Source organism: Bos grunniens, chromosome 18 (genome assembly GCF_055505025.1).
Source record: "Bos grunniens cultivar Pamir isolate PY7600 chromosome 18, Bosgru_T2T1.0, whole genome shotgun sequence".
In the NCBI taxonomy this organism is placed as follows: domain Eukaryota; kingdom Metazoa; phylum Chordata; class Mammalia; order Artiodactyla; family Bovidae; genus Bos; species Bos grunniens.
This window is the reverse complement of record NC_141182.1, coordinates 54,286,051-54,298,692: the sequence shown is the minus strand read 5'-3', so window position 1 is coordinate 54,298,692 and position 12,642 is coordinate 54,286,051. Positions and strand designations below refer to the sequence as shown.

General features: G+C 47.1%; 1 protein-coding gene across 2 annotated transcripts in view; it reads right to left on the bottom strand.

Moving 5' to 3' along the window:
• ARHGAP35 (Rho GTPase activating protein 35) overlaps positions 1-12,642 on the bottom strand; it is a 115,117-nt gene that overhangs the window by 45,709 nt on the left and 56,766 nt on the right. The gene's annotated exons all lie outside the window — the stretch shown is intronic.

The window sequence follows — 12,642 nt, the reverse complement described above, 5'->3', positions numbered from 1 at the left end:
GGCTCGTAAGCCCTTTGAAACTCAGAAAGGGGAGTGAGTCAAGGGGCTGCTCTTCCTGGAGGGAGAGGCCTGGGCTGGACCCGGAAGTGAGGTACCTCTGCAGAGGGGAGGGGAACAAAGCCCGGTGAAGGAGAGGGTTTGGCAAGCTGAGAGGCCCAGTGGGAGCGAGGACACACTGCAGCGTCAGAACTAAGAGCAGCAGCGACAAAAGCTATCTGACCACGTACAGCCTGCCAGGGACTGTTGTAAGGTTTTTTAACGTACTGAATGGCCTCAGTGATTCAAAGTAATATCATTATCCTCATCTTACAGTCAAGGAAACTGAGTCACAGAGAGGTTAAACACTAGTTCACAAGCAGCAAAACAGAGATTTGGACCCAGGCAGCCCGGCTCCAGGTTCTTACTGTACAGATTAGTCAGCAGAAAGAACAAAGGGGGAGAAGGCCATCAAAGCACACGCACCATGCACGTGCACATGCGCACAGTCCCCACAGGCACATGGCAAGTTCTCCCGGCTTCTCCATGGCCCGCCCCCAGTTACTAGTAACAGTTGCAATCTGTCCTCTCCCCAGCTCCACCCCCTGCCTTCATCTGCCCTGATGCGCTTGTTGCCAGGCTGTTTCCCAAAGGCCTCTGATCTAATGGCAAGCGTTTCTCCCCAAAGATGCTCCCCTCAATTAGTGGTGAAATTTAAATCTGCCATGCAGACAGCACTCTGCTCATTTATCCAGGCAAACGAGCTCAATAAGGAGGAAGGTCACAGCTCTAAGTATTTGTCAAAGAGCATTTTACAGAGGACTTCCATTTGCACAGAGGAGCCATGGACCACCTCTGACCTGCAAACAAAGCAGACAAGCTGATCTTCAGCCCTGGCTGCAGGGCTCCACGCTCACCCCCAGAGACCCTGGGGGAAGAGCCTCACTTTCAGACTCTGCTTCACCCTTCCCCCCCTCACAAACTGCCCTCGGGGTTCAACCTTTCATCTCAGAGATTCACTGGAAGGTGTCAACAAGAACACCTACTTATCTGTGCCACAAATGGCTAAAACTGAATCTGAGCAATGCCCTGTGATGGCCTGTCAAGTAAAACCCACGGGGTTATCAGGATCTGCGCTAACCACAGTCTCAACTCAGAACCACAAGGAGAGCCCCAGCAAGGAGCTACACCACAAGGCACTGGAAGAATTCAAGATTCTTCCAGCCAGGCACACTCTGCAATAGGAGTGATCTAGCTGCTAAAGCAATGTATGACACAGCTTTGTGTACCCACACCCACCCCTGCCAGAACTACCCCCTACCCCTTAGAAGATGGGAAACACAAAGCCATAAATGGGTAGCAGAGATCCCCTTACGGCTGTAGCTCTCAGCCTCATTGACTTATTGCCTCTTCAAGAACTGATATGTGCGTCAAGACAGATTTTAAACCAACGTGTTCAACGTGCTAAAAGTAACGATTAAAAATGCCTCACCCCTGGGGATACAATTGCAGTACATGAGTGTACATACATGCACCAAATTTCACAGACAAGAATTTTCACGGCAGCACTATTCATAACAGCCCCAACTGGCAAGTGCCCAGATATCCATGAAGAACAGAATGAATAAGTCAGTAGTGGATGAGTCACATGATGGAACAGTATACAGCAATGAGAATGAGTGAGTCACGCAGTCATGGGTGAGTTTAGAGATCCACCCACAGATAAATTGCAGACATAATGCTGAGTCAAAGAAGCTAGGCCACAGCGATGCATCTGGGATGAGGCCATCAGTAAAGTATAAAAGCAGGCAGAATGACTCTGTAACCGTCAGAAGCCAGGGTAGTGGTGACCCTGCTAAGTTTTGGAGGGAGTTGGTCATCTTCAGTACCGGGTACTGGTTATACAGGTGTATGCAGTTAGTGGTTATTCATTGAGCTGTACTTAACAGGAGTGCCCTTTTCTTAATGGATACTATACTGTGCTGTTTGTTGCTGTTCAGTTGCTAAGTTGTATCCAACTCTTTGCAACCCCATGGACTGCTGCATGCCAGGCTTCCCTGTCCTTCACTATCTCCTGGAGTTTGCTCAAGCTCATGTCCATTGAGTCAGTGATATATACTTTAACGAAAAGTTTTTTAAAAACTGCTTATGGGGAATTCCCTGGTGGTTCGGTGATTAGGACTCCATGCTGCTACTGCAGAGGGCAAGGGTTCAATCCCTGGTTTGGGAACTAAGATCCCACAAGTCTATGTGGCTAGTAAATAAACAAACAACTAAATAAAAACACTTGATTCTGCCACCTCCTCCTTTCCCATTAAAAAAATTACAAATTAAAAACAAAAAAGAAAAAAACCACAACTGCATATAGCCACTGTCTAACCTCATCCATTACTGTTTGGGGAAGTGTACTGTTGGGCTTTCCACAACCACAGGAGCTCAGTAACAGGAGCCACAAAATGATGGCCAGCATGGACTGAGAACCGCGTACCAGGCACTATGCTAAGAACATCACAATCAGAAGTTCATTTCATTCTAAAAAATTCCCTTTCAAAGAGCTATTATTTTTACTCCCAATTTGAAGGAACTGGAATGAGGCTTAGACAGCTTAAGGTCAGCTACTGCTTGGGAAAGTCAGGACACCAGAGGTGACTCAAAAGCTCACGGACTTAACACTTGGCTACATGAATGGGAAAGGGGTTCACATTATAAACACAGAAACTGCACTATGCCCCCATTTTTCTTTTTCATGACACTAACCTTTTTATTGAGTCCAGGCCAACTGTCTTGTAAAATGTATCACACTCAGATTTTGTCTGATTATTTCCTCATGTTAAGATTCAGACTAAGTGTTTCTGGCAAGGAGGCATACGATGTTAGGATGAACTGCTACTGGGGGTGCCAGCCCTGACCACCTTTTGATTAAGTGGTAACCCCCCACATCTCTCCATTATAAAGGTACATTTTCCCTTCACAATTAGTAATGCATTGGGTGGTATTTTGAGACCATGCAAACATCAAGTTCCCTCTGTACTTTTTCTCAGTGATTAACCATTGAGGCATAATTTATATATAATAAACTGTATACATTAAAAGTGTACAGCTTAAGGGACTTCCCTGGTGGTACAGTGGCTAAGAATCTGCCTTCTGATGCAGGGGACACGGGTTCGATCCCTGGTTGGGGAACTAAGATTCCACGTGTGGTAGGGCAACTAGACCCACACCACAGCTAGAGAGCCCGCGTGCTGCAATGAAGCGCCACAACCAGGACCCGATGCAGCCCAAAGCATACAGTTTGCTAATTCTGAAATTCACATACGTGAGTAAAATCAGCACCACAATCCAGATATGCAACGGTTCCGTCACCCCCAGAAGGTTTCCCATGGCCCTTGGCAATCAGTTGTTCTTGTCACCCCCAGCTCCCAGGCAACCCGGATCCGCCCCCTGTCACTATAGATTAGCGTGCATTTTCCAGAGCCGTATAGAAATGGAACTATAATCTGTCATCTTTGGTCTGGCTTCCATCCCTCTCAGCATATAATGATCCTGAGGCCTGACAGTGTAGCCGGGTGTGGCAGTAATTCATCCCTTTTGGCCTCCGAGTAGTATTCCAGGGGGTGGATGAACCGGTTTGTTCATCCACCTGAACGGCAGCGGTGAGGGTTCTAGCTGCTCCCTGTCGTCACTTGGTCCTGTCAGTGTGTTAGTCTCCAGTGACTTTAAAACCCAATCATGTTCCTTGCCTGAATTAATTATTCAGTCGTGTAATTATGCCTATCTCCTCCACCCCTGGATATCATGACAGCAACTTTAGTTCAACACAGTGCCTAGCATTAATTAATATAGTAATGGATTAATCCAATAAACATCTGCTGACTGAAGGGAATCTGCCATCCTCCACCACCACCACCACCACCACAAGATGGTAAGCTAAACACTTTTAAACCTATTAATGAATTATCAGGACATTTCTGTCTTTCTACAACCACTTGGGACTGTATCTGGATTTTTCCACTCCATCAGAAATGTCAAGCTTGACTATCAAGGAGTGCCCCTGGAAGTCAGACAGGAAAAAAGCCTTTTGCATTACACAGCCTGCTACGTGCAGGAACTGAAACCCCAACGCAGGGTAGTGTGGCTCAATGCCAGAACTTCCCACAAAGAGCTTTTAAAAATAAATGTGAATTTCAGGGGCAATGTTGTGCCCAGGCAGGTGCTGCCTTGAAAGGCAGTGTCCCGGTGCTCTTACCAGATTTGGGGTAGGACTCCTCCCAGAGAGCAGGGGAAGAGAATATAAATGCTGCCGCCTTCTCTCCAGCCAAGCTAACCCTGCACTTTATTGATCCTGAGGTCCTCTCTGCAATGATAAAAGACCGTGCTGGCCCCTGACTGTACTTCCCAAGAGTCACCTTCCCTCATCTGGGTTCTTACAGCAAGAAAACAATCTCGAGTGAGATGAGATCACGGATGCCAAGTGCCCAGTACAGCACCTGGATCACAGCAAGCACTCAATGAATAAATGCGTCAGGAACAGAAGACGGGGAGAGTTAACACGATGGCAGACCATCTTTGGCATTATTATTTTACACAGCTGCAGGCTTCCTTGACTATATGGAGTTTCCCTCCATACAGATCAAGAGAAATTAAGATGCATTAACCATACCAGGGCCTACCAATTATTTACATGGTTCAGTCTGAATACATTATAATTCAAGATGCAAAAAAGGGAGGGGCCTTCTGTCCAAATGAAACCGCTTCTCCCTCAGAACGATTCTTCTCAGCTGCCTGTGGAACTTGCTACAGGTGCTGGAGTGCTCACCTCTCAGTAAGAAAGCGATGAAGAAAAGGACTGCTGGATGCCAAGAAACTTTTGCCACTGTCACCCTGCCCCTTCTCCCACTGCCAAAAGAAAAAGATTAAAAGTCACAGACAGGGCAAGAAGATGTGATCTTACACATTATTCAAAGAACTCATTCCTAGAGAATGCTATTTTTAGTGAAACGGCCGACACATGAGGCTGAGGGCCTGGGGAGTCCGTGCTGCAGAGCACGGATGAGCAGGCACGCGGCTCTCAGTCTGCAGTGCACTAGCCCTTCCGGGACGGGGAGGGGTGACCCCTGGAAGCTCCCTTGGGGAGCATCTGTGCTGTGCGACGGGGCTGTTTCTCCCAACTTGGGGAAGGGAGCCTTGACTCAAAACTGGCCCAGAGACTCAGGATTTAAAACCTCAGTTTTGTGACCACCGTGAGATATAAAGACAGCATTCTTATCCGCAGAAACTAGTCTCAGGATGGTGAGCAGGCTCTCCAAGTGAGTTCTCACCCCAACTCCAGGGAGATAAACTGTCCAGAAGTGAATATTCCCACTCCCTGCCCGGCACAGAGACCTGAGGTCAGCTGGGCCGACGCGCCCCTGCACCGAGAAGTCACACTGCTATGGAAGGGAAGCGGGGACCCCACAGCCCCGACCAATTTCTCACATGGGTGAAAACTGGAAGAAAAAGTTCCCTACAAAAAAAAAAGCCAGAAACATAAAGTCAGTCCGACCCGCAGCCAGCACCTCTGCCCACTGCCAGGCGGACCCCAGAAAGGCTGCAGGAGAAGGCACCTTTCCCAGCCCTCGATGCGACCAGAGCCGGGAGACAGAGCCTAACATCCCACAAGCACGGACAGGGGCTGGCCCTGGGCTGGGCTGGGCTAAAGGCACCTGCAGGTCATCTGAACACTCTTCTACCCCCTGGCCCTTTCTTGAACACGTTCCAATTTTAGAAAATATGGAACAAAGATAAATGAACTGGTCAGAAAGCTCAGGGAAAAAAACAGGTGCAAACCAGGACCAATCTCCACCCACATTACAAGCTGACCTAAGGATACGGAGGAGGCGCTCCAACAGAACCCTGGGAACGCAGGGGCAGCGCACCTGGAGGCGAGAAGGCAGCAGCCCTTTCTTCCTGGTTCGCATCTAGCAAGAGCAGCCAATTTTCTCACACAGTGCGGGATCTCGGCCCAGCAGTCCCAGGAAGATGAAACTGGCTGCAAAGCTCCTCCCCCCATATTCCCAGGGACCCGCGTGGGCCCAACTCTTGCCACCCTTTCTCCAGTCAAAGGTTAAAACACAGTCAGCTTGGAGATGAAATCTTAAAAGATGATGCACAAGAAACACAGTGTTAAACCAAAAAACAAGCTGTGGAACAGCAATGTGACCTCATGCTTTTAAACATTTGGGGGACAGTATTAGCAGAAAATATAATCCAACTATTAATGCAGATTACTTCTGGAGAGCTGGGATTATAAGGGACTTTCTGTTACATACCTACACAGTATCTATGTTTATAATAATTTTTTTATAGTGAGCAAGTGTATTGCTCTCATAATACTTTTTTTTTTTTAATTTTGGCTGTGCTACACAGCTTGCAGGATCTTAGTTCCCTGACCAGGGAATGAACCCAAGCCCCCTGCCTTGGAAGTGTAGAATCTTAACCATTGAACCGCCAGGGAAGACCCAAAAAAAATACTGTTAAGGTGAAGTGGTCCCAACTCATAACGGTCACACCAGTTCCTCCAGTGCAAGGCTCTGCCTGGGTTCCCACTGTGACGCTGGCTGTGACGCGGCAAGTGAGTAGCAACAGAGACTCTGGGGTACGGAAGGCCTCCCTGTGGCTGGTGGAACACCAGCTCCCAGGCACTGCCCCTGAAAATCACAATGCGGTATTTTATTTGCCTGGATGAGCACAGTGTCGAGACGCAGGAGATGGACACAGAAACGGGACACAATGACGTCTGACTCTGAACCGCACGGGCCAGCCTGACAAACAAGCTTCATCTGGAATATCATCTGAATCGGCTGCAAGTGACTGCCTGGTATCCCATGTGGAAATGGGGTCGTATGGTAGTAATATCTACCATGAGTAAGGCGGGGTGGGGCGTGGTCAGGTGGCAGCACAGACCTCCCCTAAGGAAGTGCAAGTTCAAGACTTACAGACATGGCTGCCAGGGGAAGGATGGGGGAAGGATAGTTAGGGAGTTTGGGATGGACATTTACACAGTGCTGTATTTAAAATGGATAACCAACAAGGACCTACTGTACAGCACAGGGAACTCTGCTCGATGTTATATGGCAGCCTGGATGGGAGGGGAGTTTGTGGGAGAATGGATACAGCTGAGTCCCTTTGCTGTCTGGCTGAAACTATCACAACATAGGTAATTAGCTATACTCTAATATAAAACAAAAAGTTAAAAGAAAAAGTATAAGTTCAGTATAAATCAGTCCAAGCTGGGGGAAAAACCTGATCCATAGTTTATTCATTCACCAAAATGTAAGCGAGTCCCTGCGCCCACTTTACAGCTGCGCTCTGTCCAGGGAGGGAGGGGGCAGTGCTGCTGCCCGCCACCCTGTCTGTGGTCTGGCCCTCGGCTCACGCAGGAGCCACGTGACGATGAGGCGGTGGCCCGTGGTGTCAGAAGGGGGCCGAGGACACCGGAGAACCACAGACAGCACACCACAGAAGGGGGCAGTCCACATGGCAACTGTCTAGACTCTTCAGAAAGACTCAGCATTAAAAAAGGAAGGCAGTGAGAACTGTTCTCAACTAGAAGGGACTAAGGAGGCAATCGATAAATGCACTGTGAATACTGATAGGATTCTAGCACAAAAATTTCAGCTCTAAGAGGCAGTTTTAAGTCAACTGAGTACATCTGAGTCAACACAGACAGTGTAAGAAATGCTCCTGAATTAATGCTAATATTCTTAGAGAAGTCCTAGCGCCAAAGAAGTGATGCTTTTGAACTGTGGTATCGGAGAAGAGTCTTGAGTCCCCTGGATTGCAAGGAGATCAAACCAGTCAATCCTAAAGAAAATCAATCCTGAATACTCATTGGAAGGACTAATGATGAAGCTGAAGCTCCAATACTTTGGCCACCTGATGCGAAGAGCTCATTCATTGGAAAAGACCGATGCTGGGAAAGACTGAAGGCAGGAAGAGAAGGGGACAACAGAGGACGAGATGGTTGGATGGCATCACCGACTTGATGGACATGAGTTTGAGCAAGCTCTGGGAGTTGGTGACGGACAGGGAAGCCTAGGGTGCTGCAGTCCATGGGGTCACAGTCAGACACGACTGACTGAACAATTCTTAAAATTGATAATATTATTCCAGTTATGGGGGAAAAAGTTCTTAAGCTTAGGGATATATCCTGAGATTTTCTGGGAGCCAAGTGACATGGTGTCTGCAGCTCACTTTCAAATGACTTAACAACATACAATTGTGGGGAGAAAGGGAAAAAGTGGCAAAATGGTACCCACTGGTGAATACTGGGAGATTACTATTCTTTCCATGGGTTTTACCATGTTCAAATGTAAAAGTTAGGGAGAAAAGAGAAGTCATAACTTGGTACAGCTGACCAGCAACAGGAAGACCAAACACTCCAGGTGAAGCTGAGCATGGCGAGCAGCCTGCACCGAGCACTCCGTGGGCCGGTGCCACACGCGCTGCCCGATGCACAAGACCCCCTGAGCCCCGGCAGCCAGGGGGCCGGTCCCGCCATCGCCTTCAGGTTACAGATGAGTGGGCGGCAGAGCGGAGATCTAAATTCTATCTAACTGCAGATCTGAAGCGATGTATCACTCTTCCCAAATGCCTCTCCTAGCCAATCTGTTTTAAGTACATCAGGGGAAAATGCTACAGGGGCCGGACAACAGAGGAATGGCTGAATTATCAGTGATACAGCCATTTAATGGAACACTGTACAGCAATTAAAAGTCGTATTTTCACAGGGTGTTTAATGACAGGGGAACATGCTCACAAAACAATGTCTGGTTTAAAAAACAATGCATCTCAAAAAATGGTCCTGTGATATAACTCTTAGTTACTGAGTCCTTTTTTCTGCAGGAAAACAGGAGTAGGTAGGCTGGTAAACTCAGGGCTCTTCAGCGTCATCTGAGTTACGCTACACAGTTTTTGGGAACTATAATACCACATAACCTGAATTATGTAAAATCAAACACCTATACACACGCCACATGATTCCCTGCTAGCTCAGCTGGTAAAGAATCTGCCTGCAATGCGGGAGACCCTGGTTCGATTCCTGGGTCGGGAAGATCTCCTGGAGAAGGGATAGGCTACCCACTCCAGTATTCTTGGGCTTCTCTGGTAGCTGAGACGGTAAAGAATCTGCTTGCGATGTGGGAGACTTGGGTTTGATCCCTGGGTTGAGACGATCTCCTGGACAGGGGCATGGCAACCCACTCCAACATTCTTATCTGGAGAATCGCCATGGACAGAGGAGTCTGGAGAGCTACAGTCCACGGGTCACAAAGGGTCAGAGACGCCTGAGCGACTAAGCACACACACCCATGCAGAGAAACAAGACTATAAGGCAATACAACAAAACACCTGCAGTGGTTTTCATTAAATGGAAAATCAATGAATCTTCAAATTCTTTTTCACAGTTTCTGCCTTCTGTTGAATTTTTACAACAAACACGCTTAAATTTTAGAGAGTCAAAAACAAGTTCTTTTAGGAAACTGAGTACTCAAAAGACATCTGCTTCCAACACACATTAAGCTCACAGATACCACATCTAAATTTTTTCTTGAAATTCTATAAAAATAGAAATTAATGCTAATGAAGGGAAGCATGTGACTAGAATTTAAGGGGAGAAGGTAAGAAAGAAGAAAACAATGGAATTACGGTATTCTAGGCCAAAAACCAATCACTCCATCAACAACTAATGGACATTGTGTGCCGGGCTCTCGGAGTCCGGAGGAACAGAGAATCCTGTTCTCAGGACTGAAACATGCTGAGAAAAGCTACCAGGGAGGTTACACTCCAAGGGCTACTGGGGGTGGAAGAGTCTTGAGGAATGAGGACAAGTTCCAGAGGCAAGGAGGAATGTGGGACACATTTCAAACCACACAAAGGACATATGCAGGGCAGAGAAATGCAAAGAAATTCTGCTCTGGCCATACCCTTCTAATACACTGTGTATTCTTGTGAAACAATTTTAAAATCAATGCCTGCAGTGGTATAAAACAAAGAAGGGGGAGGGAGGGAGGGAAAGAGGAAAGGACTGAGGGAAGAAGGCAGGCAGACAACCACGGCAGGACTGTGTGCAGGAGGGAGGAGTCAGCATCTGGGAGGCAATGAGGAAGCAAGAAGAGGTTTACAGGAGAGGGACTGTCACAGAATTGGGATGGACCGAGGAGGGTGATGGTGGGGCAGGAGAAATGAAGTGGAGGAGACAGAGCCAAGAGGTGACGGAAGGGGAGCGACATACTTGGGAACTGATGCAATGAGTCCGAGAGGACGCTGAAGTTCCAAGCTCTAGGGTGTCAGAGTGAGCAATGGGGCATCTAATGGAGCTTTAAGAGAAGCAGAGGCTCAGTGGGGGCTGCTGGTGACCTGGGGACAGGGCGGAAGAGGTCACACCTGAAAGGACTCTCGGGTAAGAAAGAGTACTGAGAAGCGGTGGATGGAAGAAAAGCTAAGCCCAGTCTAAGAGTCGGGAGAAGCAAGATGGGAATGACAAATCAAGCCCACTGAGGTGCTGAGCTAGGGGGTGCTACCCTAGCGGACGACTTCAAGCATTTGTTGCTACCACAGGCAAGCCAGTCAAGGAGCCCAGTCCTAAGAGGCTCCCCTGAAAAGGGAAGCTGACAGGAGAATCCTAACCAATAAGTGAAGAAGGAATTAGAGCGATCGTTGTCTCAGGGAAGAAGCATCAATGGATGCTAAAACTATGTGCATGTGTTAGTCGCTCAGTCGTGTCTGACTCTTTGCGACCCCACGGACTGCAGAGGACCCCAGGCTCCTCTGTCCACGGGATTCTCCAAGCGAGAATATTGGAGTGCGTTGCCATGGCCTCCTCCAGGGGATCTTCCCGACTCAGGGACTGAACCCGGGTTTCCTGCAATGACAGGTGGATTCTTTACCATCTGAGCCACCAAGAAAGGTGAAAACAAGAGGAGAAAACACAGTCTCAAAGCATCTCCCTACAAAGTACTTATTCAGGTAACGGGAGAAAGAGTAGCGTTACAGTGGAGAAGCTCAGCAGACAGCACCACCTTAACCAAGGGATCCAAGAGAAGATCTCCAGTGACGGGACACACTGACAGCACAGGCCACTTGGTACGAGGCCCCAAGAAGGACACAGCCTCGCTTCCCTGATGTTTCTTCCAAAAGGGTAAGCATGAACCTAATCATAAGGAAACATCCAAAAAAAAAAAATCCAAGTTGAGGAAGCTCCTCCAAATGACCAATCTGTGTTTTTTAAAATCATCAAAAAAAAAAAATCATCAACACCATGAAACAGAGAAGGCAATGGCACCCCACTCCAGTACTCTTGCCTGGAAAATCCCATGGATGGAGAAGCCTGGTGGGCTGCAGTCCATGGGGTCGCTGAGGGTCGGACAGGACTGAGCGACTTCAGTTTCACTTTTCACTTTCACGCATTGGAGAAGGAAATGGCAACCCACTCCAGTGTTCTTGCCTGGAGAATCCCAGGGACGGGGGAGGCTGGTGGGCTGCCGTCTATGGGGTCGCACACAGTCGGACACGACTGAAGTGACTTAGTAGTAGCAGTAAGACCATGAAAAACAGATCAACTGAACTGTTCTAGATTAAAGGAGACTAAAGAGACTCCATAATTAAATGTACTATGTGATCTGAGATTAGCTTTTGGACCAAAAAAGGTTTTATCTTTTGCTATTAAAGGATGTTAATGTGGCAACTAATGAAATGAAACATTTATAGGTTAGATAGGTTAGTACTGGGTATTAATGTCATAATTTTGATAACTGCAGTACATAAAGAGAATGCTTTTAGGAAACACCCACTGAAGTGTTTAGTGTAAAGGTGTATCATGTCTGTAGCTTTCAACCATTTTAGGAAAAAGATACACAGTCATGCAGGGCAGGGACCTATGATACAGGCAGTGTGGTAAAATGTTAACATTTAAGGAACCTGGAATTGTAACTTTTAAACTTCTTACAGCTTAAATTTTGGTAACTTTCTTATAGATCTGAAATTACTTCAAAATAAAGTCAGGGAACAACCCCTCTAAATGATACAAACTATCTCTCTCAAGTGTTGGGTCAACAAGGAAAGGCTTGAATTACCCAAACCTGCTTCCTGCACACTTCCTCCTGCCCAAGGCAGAGGTGCAGGAAGAAGCTGATGTAAAACCAAGGTCAAGAAGAGAGACCCTGACAAAAGGCTCTGGGTACAGAAGGACGAAACTGCAGATCTGTCATAATTATGCAAGGTCAATCCTGGGGTGACTAAGGAAACCCTGGTAACAACTCAAAGTCTACAGAGCACTTAATTTGAAATCCAATTCCCCTGATTTGGCACAACCTGAGTAAATATTAACACCATCGTTCAGCTTAATATGCTACTGAAATTATCAGTAGGCTGTCCATACCACACAATACTTAATATCATTACAGGTAATATCGAAATTAGAAAGAACACATAGGGAGATTATAATCCCTACCTTGGTTTCAAATTAGTATAAGCCTATAATATTCTTGAGCTCAACTCCTAAAGCTCAAGAATCCACATAACCATGTACCCACTATACTTCTCCTCAAAAGCTCATCAGCTTTCACAGTATCCAGGAGAAAATCAAGGGAAACAAGGAAGCTCCAGGGGTTACAAAAGAAATGCCAAGGA